Genomic DNA, 11,807 nt, shown 5'->3' with positions numbered 1-11,807 from the left:
AAGCAAGCCGGGCCGAAGACGGCTGAAATGCCAGAAACCGGTCCCCGGTAGCTTGTCTCCTTCCCAGTATAAGAATTGGCTTGGTAGTTTGGTTTGCCCTGTTCCCATCATGCACTGGGACAGGAACGGACTAATTTGCATATAGCCAGGTTCTGAAGCTGGGATGGTGCAGTGAGCTAAAAAACGGTGATGGATCAAGCCCTGATCTCTTGACTGGGTAGGAGTATTCTGCATCATTCAGAAACTCTGTCCATCACCTTTTCCAAAATTGATTTTATCCACACTATGTGTGGGAGGGTATACTCAGACGTGAGTCCCTAGCTCATTGCACCATCAGGATTCAAGCAAGCCGGGCCGAAGACGGCTGAAATGCCAGAAACCGGTCCCCGGTAGCTTGTCTCCTTCCCAGTATAAGAATTGGCTTGGTAGTTTGGTTTGCCCTGTTCCCATCATGCACTGGGACAGGAACGGACTAATTTGCATATAGCCAGGTTCTGAAGCTGGGATGGTGCAGTGAGCTAAAAAACGGTGATGGATCAAGCCCTGATCTCTTGACTGGGTAGGAGTATTCTGCATCATTCAGAAACTCTGTCCATCACCTTTTCCAAAATTGATTTTGTACTTATGATATACATTTAGAAATGTGAGGTAGATATGGAGAAACTGAGTCTTCTGTAAGTGTCAAAGTTAATGCTTACAGTGCAGTACTTCTGGGTACTGTTTTCTTAAAAAAAACTGAATATGCCTCACCTCAAAGAAACCTCTTGAAAGGACACATCTTATTTGCATCCTGAAACAATCATTTACAATGTTAGACACAATTTTATGATGGCTTTACATCTCTTTTGCGCTGATATTGCATCACTATTGTGAGACATCAGCAATGCAAAAGAAGCACCATATTCCAAAATAGGCCTCACTTCATCAGCATGAAGATACTGTTTGTTTAAAATAAATATCTTTAGGATTGTGTAGGGGACGTAGAGAAGCAGAGGCTTCTGTAAATGTCAAAGTTGTTGAAAAACTGTTTCTTCTTGAACCTTTTCCCTTCTTTTTTCTAATTTTTAAATACATGTTTTAATATTTTTGGAAATGTTTGTTCTCTCTTTTACAGATTGAAAGTATGAAAAAATATTTTTAAAAGTTAACAAGAATTATAAGGTAAATGTTTTCTACTCTTTTTACCCGCAATGCACTGCTGATGATGTCACTGACCATGTCATGAATGATGTAATAAGAGGACATGACTTACTTCATTGGTAGGCCTTCACATGTATTATCTCCTCTGTATTCTTCAACAAGCGTAAAATTGATATGCAACCCTGAGTAGGCCTCACCTTAAACAAACCTCAGGAGACACCACACCTTATCGTCATCCTGAATTAATTATTTAAAATGTTAGGGACAGATTTATGATATATGTATGTATGTTTTGCGCCACTGTGCATCAGTTTTGTGACACAGTAGCGGTGCAAAAGATATGTTATGAGGCGTCGAAATTACAAATTGATGCATTTAGGCAAATGTGTCATGCTGTTTCAAAATCGTGCCACATGAAACCGATGCAGCACTGATGAAAAAGATGCACCATGTTGCAAGACAGGCCTCACAAGGAGTCATATGTATCAAGCTAATTAGAATACTTTGGCGACATATTTCTGCTGATAAAAAAAGCAAAACTTTTATTGCCTATGTTGATGATATGGCTCTATGTTATTTACATTTCTTTGCTGTTTCAATTAATCTTTTTCAGTTATTTCTTCTTTTCTGTTTTCTATTTTTTCTCTCTGGTATTCCACATGTTTTAATCTTATTTTGAACATTCACTCACATTCTCCAAGAAACTCTTCTTTGTTATTGTTCTACTCTCTTTTTTTTCTTTCACTTCCTTATCCATTTTGTTTTTCGCAATTATACCCTCTTCCATCTTTTCTTCGTTAAATAGATCTATTAAACAGTATCTCTGGTTTACTCCCTATAGCTGTCTTTCTTTTAACATTACTCTCTGTTTACTTCCCTTATACTAACTCTTCTTTTTTTTTAAAAACATTTTTTTGGTTCGCTTCTAGTTCGCGAACCGGGCAGCTAACTGGAAAGCGAACCAAAAGAAATAGAGCTTGCCAGAGTGCTAAACATTCTAGCAATTTTATTTGAAAGGGGAGGTAGTTCTGAAAATAACTTTTTTTATGTTTTTGTTGTTTTATTATTATTATTTTTTTCTAAACATTTTTTGATTTTTTTGTATTTTTGCACAGTTTTATATATTTTTTTGTTTTTGATGGAGGGGAAACAACAAAAAACAGGCATTGAAAAAGGCTCAACAGGAGCAAAAAAAAAAATACTGTTTGGGTGGGTTAGGGCAATTGTGATTCTCGTAAGCAATGTTCATTAAGTTTACGCTCATGTTCCCACATGAAAGCAATGCCCCACAATACAAGCAGGTTAGCTTCATGTGTTTGAAGTTCTTTTGAATGTTTGGCACGGTTTCCTGTGCCTCTCCTCCAGTCAGAGAGATATGCAAGGTTGACCTGGCCACAGGAGTTGTTGGGGGATTATCCTGCAGGTCACGCAACTCTGCACGGCTGTAGTTGAGTGGATGCCACCTGGTCATATGGCGATGCATGGTATAGTTTCCCATGCTATACTTTTTTTCAGTGCCTCTTGATAGCCTTTTTTTACAGATAAGGCAGGTGGCATATTTTGCATTGACTTTCTTCTCCCCTCGAGGGATTGAAAAAAACTGCCAGATAAAACTAGTTTTCCGACGGGAAACACGGGGCAACTCCTGTAAGAACTCTTGTTCTTCTCTCTCCTCTTCTTCAAGTTCATCCTCTTCCTCCTCCTCTGTGTTGGCAATGAACCGAGATGATGGTCCTCTCTTCTCATGAGGAGGTGAAGGTGGTGGTGGGGGTGCACCAGCTGAAGCAAGTACAGAAGCCATTGCTCAATTATATGTAAATGGTCTTTCTCTCACCAAGATGAAAGTCAGAGTGAGGAAAGAAGGAGGGGTTTTCATCATTTGGGAAAAGCAAAAGTTATAAACCAATGAAAAGTGTTAATTTTAGATCACATGACCTAGTATTACATCATTAGGAAACCAAAAGTGAAATGAACCAATGAAAAGTTTTATTAACAAGTCACATGACCTGTTCCGCTCACGTTACGCGGTGCGCGCCGCGTCCCGGATCGTTTCCGGTTCGCGGTCCGGAGCACTTCTGGGAGCGCTAACGCGGCGCGTCAAAAGACGCATTACGCGACAAAGTGATACGTCGCGCTTCCGCAAAACGTCACAGTTGCGCAAACGAAACGTTTACCGGTTCGCGGACTAGGTCGCGGCATCAAGATGAGCTAACGGAAAGCTTCCCAGTTCGCGAATCGAAAGCGAAGCAAAAAAATATTTTAAAAAAAATTATTAATAAACATCTAAAATATATTTTTGGATTTAAAGAAGAATACATTTTACAGCTTCAGATGTTAGCTTTTAAAAAACCAATCAAATTCACTGAAAAAACCATAGGTTATAGACCATATATAGTTAGGAATTAGCATTTACAAAACCAATGAAATTCACTGAAAAAACCCTAGGTTATAGACCATATATAGTTAGGAATTAGCATTTACAAAACCTTGAAAATTCACTGAAAAAACCATAGGTTATAAACCATATATAGTTAGGAATTAGCATTTACAAAACCTTAATTTACTCGCACAAAACCATTGAAATTCACATATATAGTTAGTTGCGCTAACTATATATCGCGCACCCGCAATCCACTGCTGATGATGTCACATATTACATCATTCATGACATGGTCAGTGACATCACTGATGACATCACTGATGACATCTCAAATGACATCACTGATGACATAACTGATAACATCTCATTTGACATTACTTATCACATCACTGATGACATCATTCATGTGATTATACGATGAACCTCCTCAGACTCTGATATAACCTTAGATACACTCAGTGTAAACAGACACTCACAGACTGTCACTCATCCATGGAGTTACTCACACACCTAGTCAGTCATGCAAAGAATCAATCACACCTCCATTTCCTCAACTATACAGTTATACACACCTTACTTATTCGAACATATACTAACACATATTTACTCTTTTATACAATCCCTGATACAAGTTCACAATGATCCATACAGCCACTCACACATTCACTGGCTCTTATGCACAGTAATGTATATATGTGAACTCTCACATGTACTGTGTTTTACATATGTACTTACTTTGACATGTAGCACTGAAATATCCATTCACTCACCAATACACTCGTACACAGTCAACCACCCATACAGCTGTTTCAACATGCAGTTTTGAACCCATAGATCTAGTGAATAAACTGTTCACACATGTATGCACAGAGTCACACACCTCCCAGCCACCCCCACACACACACTCACTCTCCCATACAAAAACTTGGACAACCAATCAATAACCCATACAGTTAGTCATATAGCTACTGATCAACACATGCAGCAGTTTGTAGAACAACAGATATAATGATGCACAAATTAAGACAGTTTAGTCACTAACCCATGCACTCAGTGAGACACATTTAATCACTCTCTCATACAGTCAGTCATGCACCTACTAAATCCTTCATTCAGACACTTATACATCCACTCATTCTTCAATATGTAAGACATATTTTAACTTTACAGAAACATACAAACACTGGATGATGTCCTCAGTGATGTCATCAGTGATGTCACTGACCATGTCATGAATGACGTAATATGTGACATCATCAGCAGTGGATTGCGGGTGCGCGATATATAGTTAGCGCAACTAACTATATATGCGAATTTCAATGGTTTTGTGCGAGTAAATTAAGGTTTTGTAAATGCTAATTCCTAACTATATATGCTCTATAACCTATGGTTTTTTCAGTGAATATATATATATATATATATATATATATATATATATATATATATATATATATATATATATATATATATATATATATACCTCATTAACCAGGTAGGTATAACGATTTTTAAAAAAATGTTTTTATTAATATCATTCCGACCATGACAATAATGCACTCATGACTGCATTAAGAAGCACTTATCCTTAAGTCACAAATGATGGACTTGAAGAAAAATTAATACATCCTCGTCTGTTAAGAATTTGGTCATAATGAAAACCTGCCATGAGGCCGCCTCTTACATTGGTCGGATATAAATAATTGCATTTCTGAACAACAAACCCCAATGATTTGAACCTTGTTCCCCCTCCCTCCACCCCCTGAGTAACATTGGAAAAACATCTCCCCATATCTAGGATTCCATGTTCTATACTCCTACTATAATCGATATCCGGAGGTTTCATCCCATCTATTCTCTCTCTGCTGGTTCACTAAGGTATGTATGAAGATACCAGTTCTCAGGCAACACAAATGGGGAACGTGCAAATGTAAAAAGTAAATATGCATGGGTCATTCCATTGTTGTGAAGACAATTCCCTTTTGTGAACTTTATTTAAAACATAGATGCTTACCCATACTTTGGAAAATGATAGGTAGGTTCAGAAGAGGAGATACACATGTAAAAAAATGTTTTCGTCTACTAAATGTTTTATGGCTGAGATACCCGCCACCCCCTCTCAACACAATCCCCAAGGATGGGAAACCGGAAACAGTTCTGAACTTTTGGAAGATGGGAGGGAGTGACCCTCCCGGCCGTATTTATTAAAATATGAAACAAAATTAAAACATTAAAATAACGGTTTCATATTATGTACAATTTCATTACCACATTGCGATGTTTGGCTAACCTTAACATATTCTCTAATACAAAGGTTCTCCTAGCCGAACTAACATCCTACAAAACATTTAACTTGAAATTTTGAAATTGTACATCCTAACGTTTAAGGGCCAACGGCAAGGTCGTAACCGGTGTCAAGATCCCTAAACCAGAAATATCCCCCTCACTTGTGAGGGGCGACCGCACCGAGGTGTACCTCAAGTGCAACTACCAATTTCCCTTGACTTGACGGGGGCCCCAATAAACTCGACGCCACTTAAAGGTCGTCCGAGGACTCGTGTGAGGTATCTAGAAGGTAGCGTAGACCCCCCCCCCAAACCCCACACAACTTACCACATCTGCCGTCGCAGATGTCCTGGCCCCAGGAAATTCTCCAGGAGGGGGCTGTAGCCCCTCCTACCCAGGAAGGGGCCTTGACCGCCTTTCCTTTCCTTTCGGCGGCCCATCCTTAGAAGGGACCGCCTCCCCGTTGAGGGGCCAATGGCCACCTCCCTCGAGCGCTCCCATCCGTAATGGGTGGAGCCCACTCATAGGGATCTTCCAATTAGTGCTCACCGATCATGACCTTACCGCCCGACCAAAATAAATACGACAATTCTAAACTAAATGACTAATTTACTTAAAGACAGTAACACAACGACTTTATTAAAAGCATGCTTACTGATCAACACTTAGAGCAGGATTCCTTTATTTGCAAAATATACCACAAATTGACCATTCTTTATTGCATATTCAAAGTTACCACGATAATAATCCGAACCTGCAAACAAAATTAGAGTTACCACATCAAACATTATTCAAAACCACTTGCTGTCCTCAGGGGCTGGTGGGTGGGTCAAAATTGGCTCTTCGTTCCGTCTCGAGCTCACGTGCAGCGAGGTGGTGCAGCTTCAGAGCACAGGAACAAGAGGATGCTTCCTTGGCTTGTTGCTTCTTTTATCCGTCTTCAGGGCGGGCGTAAACCCGCCCCCGCCTGCCCCGGGGGCGTGGCCGGCCGCGTCAGTGTCTAGGCCAGCCCACTCTAGGGCGGGAAAAAGGCGCGCCCCGGCTACGCCGCTTCGGGCATACCAGCCGGGACTCGCCTCCCGCACAAGATGGCTTCCCGGGGGGATCGTGGTACTCCGCCATACGTTCGGGGGGACCGAATGGTCGCCCCTTTCCATATGGCTGAGATACCCGCCACCCCCTCTCAACACAATCCCCAAGGATGGGAAACCGGAAACAGTTCTGAACTTTTGGAAGACGGGAGGGAGTGACCCTCCCGGCCGTATTTATTAAAATATGAAACAAAATTAAAACATTAAAATAACGGTTTCATATTATGTACAATTTCATTACCACATTGCGATGTTTGGCTAACCTTAACATATTCTCTAATACAAAGGTTCTCCTAGCCGAACTAACATCCTACAAAACATTTAACTTGAAATTTTGAAATTGTACATCCTAACGTTTAAGGGCCAACGGCAAGGTCGTAACCGGTGTCAAGATCCCTAAACCAGAAATATCCCCCTCACTTGTGAGGGGCGACCGCACCGAGGTGTACCTCAAGTGCAACTACCAATTTCCCTTGACTTGACGGGGGCCCCAATAAACTCGACGCCACTTAAAGGTCGTCCGAGGACTCGTGTGAGGTATCTAGAAGGTAGCGTAGACCCCCCCAAACCCCACACAACTTACCACATCTGCCGTCGCAGATGTCCTGGCCCCAGGAAATTCTCCAGGAGGGGGCTGTAGCCCCTCCTACCCAGGAAGGGGCCTTGACCGCCTTTCCTTTCCTTTCGGCGGCCCATCCTTAGAAGGGACCGCCTCCCCGTTGAGGGGCCAATGGCCACCTCCCTCGAGCGCTCCCATCCGTAATGGGTGACGCCCACTCATAGGGATCTTCCAATTAGTGCTCACCGATCATGACCTTACCGCCACAGGCCGGATAGTTGACCGGCTATCCGGACCCCCCACAACACTCCTACCTAAAGGTCATGTCTTAAAGTCTTTAGCCAAGCTATCAAGTCTCCTATGAGTAACTCGTTCCCCACCCGGGACAAATGAACACCATCCCCCAAATACATACTGTCACCAGTAATACAACCATGCGGAATAGAATGCAGAGTATTGGAACGGAACAATCTACTCACTTTGTTATTAATTTTCCTTACTGAATGATTCAGAGCAGAAACAGAAATGGCCCCTCGCCATACTTTTCGCGGGATCATATGGGACCATGCAATTGTGCACCCTGGAACTCTTCTCGCTAACCAACTTACAGTGGAAAGCATCGCCTCTAGAAGAAGTCGTCTACCAGTGGTGACCAAATCATTGCCCCCGAGATGTACTATGACTATAGACGGCGGTGACCTTGTCCACCCTAGCAAACCCTCGAGAAATGATTGAAACTGGTCAATACAGAGTCCGCCCCTTCCGTAGAAGGACATACTGTACCCGTATTCCCCAGCCACGTGAATCATGTCACCTGCTTTGAATACGTCTGCGGCACGCCTCACGTATGAGTGGCCCACGACCCACACCTCCTTTTTCACAGCCGGTGATGTCTGACCGCTGGCCCGGTGATGGGTCGACTGCATAGTCCGCCCCGCCTCGTAGGCTTGCGCAACTGAAACCAAACAAAAAACAAGAAGCGTGAGTACATCATTACAGCTTCATAACATGTGCAACCGCACATACCTTTTATAACAATTGGAGGACCAACGCCCCACACGTTTAACTTGTTCGACATTCAGACCCCTGGCTGTAGCCTCTGTAGCAGCCCCTATCCGAAAGGAATGGGTCCCAAACTCGCCCGGGTTCAAGCCAGCAGCGGCAATCGACATCGCAAGCACCCGCTGAAACTGAAACCTCGTCAGTGGGGTGGCGTCAGCGTGTCTCAACAAGGTCCCCCCCCATGATGCCACCCTTTGTGCTAAATATTCCTCTACACAACCCACCGGGCACATGGAGGACCCGGGAATCCTTTGTATGATTATGCAATCACCCATCGCACCCTGATCGGTCTTGGACCTGACAAACGAGACAGTGATTGTCCCCCCTCTGACCTGAACATGCTCTCGGCACAGTCCCCCCATCACATCCTGCTTGTTCCTTGCCACTAGTTCGCTTACCCGCATAGCCCCATGGAATGCCAGCGTAAAAGCGGCTCGGAATAACACTGTTTCATACTCGGATGAACACGTTGCAGGTAGTATGGATAATAACAGGGCCAACCTATCCAAACCTATCGGGCGCCTTTCATCTACTCTGCGACCCTCTAGGCGTTGCCACCCACGTAGCGCTTTTTGCACAACGAAAGACGCTGTCGGGTCCTGGATCCCATGAGCCCTAGCCACAAAGGAAATGGCGGCCCGATGCCTCTGGGCCGTAGCCACTGATTTGCCTGCCTGATGTAAAGACAGCAGGAATTTCACTACCAACTCCTCCTGGCCCCAAAGCTCCCCTCTAGCAGCCCCCAAAAAGGCCCAATAGGCCTTTTTGGGGGCCCAATACGCCCCTTCATATGCCTTCCTCGTCCTGGGTGCTAAACTCTCTCCCACGAGGTTACGAAGTTCGGGGCACCGAGAGACCAGAAAGCTTCGGGAAAGGGTGCCGCCACCGGGTCCGCTGTGGGCAGAAAACCCCAGAAGGCCTGCATACGAAAACGAGAAAGCGCATCAGCCGCCTGGTTCATCACACCCGGCACATGTCTTGCCTTAAATAGCACATTCAATTGCATACACAGTAATACAATTTCCTTGAGCAATCTCAGAATCCATTTGCATCGTGCTGCCTGGCTATTGATACACTCAACCACGGTCATGTTATCAGACCAGAATACCACAGAGTGATCTCTGAACCCCTCGGGCCAAGTTCTCAGGGCCACCAGAATGGGGAAAAGTTCCAGAAAAGCAATGTTACTTGTCAATCCACTATCATGCCACCATGACGGCCATTGTTGTGCCGACCACTGAGTGCCGAATATAGCACCAAAACCAATGCTCCCTGCCGAATCCGTCCACAGCCCCAGCTCCTCAGAGGACACCGCCGGTTTGTTCCAGACAATTCGACCATTGAAATCCGCCAGAAATGCCAACCCAATGCGCATGTCCTGGCGAACCTCTGCCGAGAGCCTTGTGCGATGATGACCCTCCTTTAGGCCGACCATGGCTTGAGCGATCGAGCGGGAAAAGGGGCGGGCCATCGGTATTACTCGTAGGGCAAAATTCAACTGTCCCACCAATTGTTGTAATTGGTGTAGCTTAACCTTAGACTCACTTATACACGTTTGCAGGCATGCCCTGAATCTTAACACTTTGTCTCCTGGTAAACGAAAACAACCTTCTTCCGAGTCGAGCTCGATCCCCAGAAACTCGAGGCAAGTCGAGGGACCCACAGTCTTACCTGGTGCCAATGGCACGCCAAACTGATTCATCAAGACACAAAATTCAGTCAAAGCCTGTCCACATTCGGGATCCCCGGCTGCCCCCAAAAACAAAAAGTCATTGAGGTAATGCATAACATGTTGAAACCCCGTCTTCCTTGTGAAGACCCATTGCAAGAAACAACTGAACTTTTCAAAATAGGCACAAGATATAGAGCACCCCATTGGCATACACCTATCCATGTAATAGTGACCCTGAAACATGAAACCAAGGAGACGCTGATCGTCTGGATGTACCGGGAGCAACCGGAACGCTGACTCACAGACACTCACAGACTGTCACTCATCCATGGAGTTACTCACACACCTAGTCAGTCATGCAAAGAATCAATCACACCTCCATTTCCTCAACTAAACAGTTATACACACCTTACTTATTCGAACATATACTAACACATATTTACTCTTTTATACAATCCCTGATACAAGTTCACAATGATCCATACAGCCACTCACACATTCACTGGCTCTTATGCACAGTCATTTATATATGTGAACTCTCACATGTACTGTGTTTTACATATGTACTTACTTTGACATGTAGCACTGAGATATCCATTCACTCACCAATACACTCGTACACAGTCAACCACCCATACAGCTGTTTCAACATGCAGTTTTGAACCCATAGATCTAGTGAATAAACTGTTCACACATGTATGCACAGAGTCACACACCTCCCAGCCACCCCCACACACACACTCACTCTCCCATACAAATACTTGGACAACCAATCAATAACCCGTACAGTTAGTCATATAGCTACTGATCAACACATGCAGCAGTTTGTAGAACAACAGATATAATGATGCACAAATTAAGACAGTTTAGTCACTAACCCATGCACTCAGTGAGACACATTTAATCACTCTCTCATACAGTCAGTCATGCACCTACTAAATCCTTCATTCAGACACTTATACATCCACTCATTCTTCAATATGTAAGACATATTTTAACTTTACAGAAACATACAAACACTGGATGATGTCCTCAGTGATGTCATCAGTGATGTCACTGACCATGTCATGAATGAGGTAATATGTGACATCATCAGCAGTGGATTGCGGGTGCGCGATATATAGTTAGCGCAACTAACTATATATGCGAATTTCAATGGTTTTGTGCGAGTAAATTAAGGTTTTGTAAATGCTAATTCCTAACTATATATGCTCTATAACCTATGGTTTTTTCAGTGAATTTTCAAGGTTTTGTAAATGCTAATTCCTAACTATATATGGTCTATAACCTATGGTTTTTTCAGTGAATATATATATATATATATATATATATATATATATATATATATATATATATATATATATATATATATATATATATATATATATATATATATATATACCTCATTAACCAGGTAGGTATAACGATTTAAAAAAAAATGTTTTTATTAATATCATTCTGACCATGACAATAATGCACTCATGACTGCATTAAGAAGCACTTATCCTTAAGTCACAAATGATGGACTTGAAGAAAAATTAATACATCCTCGTCTGTTAAGAATTTGGTCATAATGAAAACCTGCCATGAGGCCGCCTCTTACATTGGTCGGATATAAAT

The sequence above is a fragment of the Lissotriton vulgaris genome, chromosome 11 (assembly GCF_964263255.1).
Source record: "Lissotriton vulgaris chromosome 11, aLisVul1.2, whole genome shotgun sequence".
NCBI classification, from domain to species: Eukaryota; Metazoa; Chordata; class Amphibia; order Caudata; family Salamandridae; genus Lissotriton; species Lissotriton vulgaris.
Note: the sequence above shows the minus strand (reverse complement) of the source record.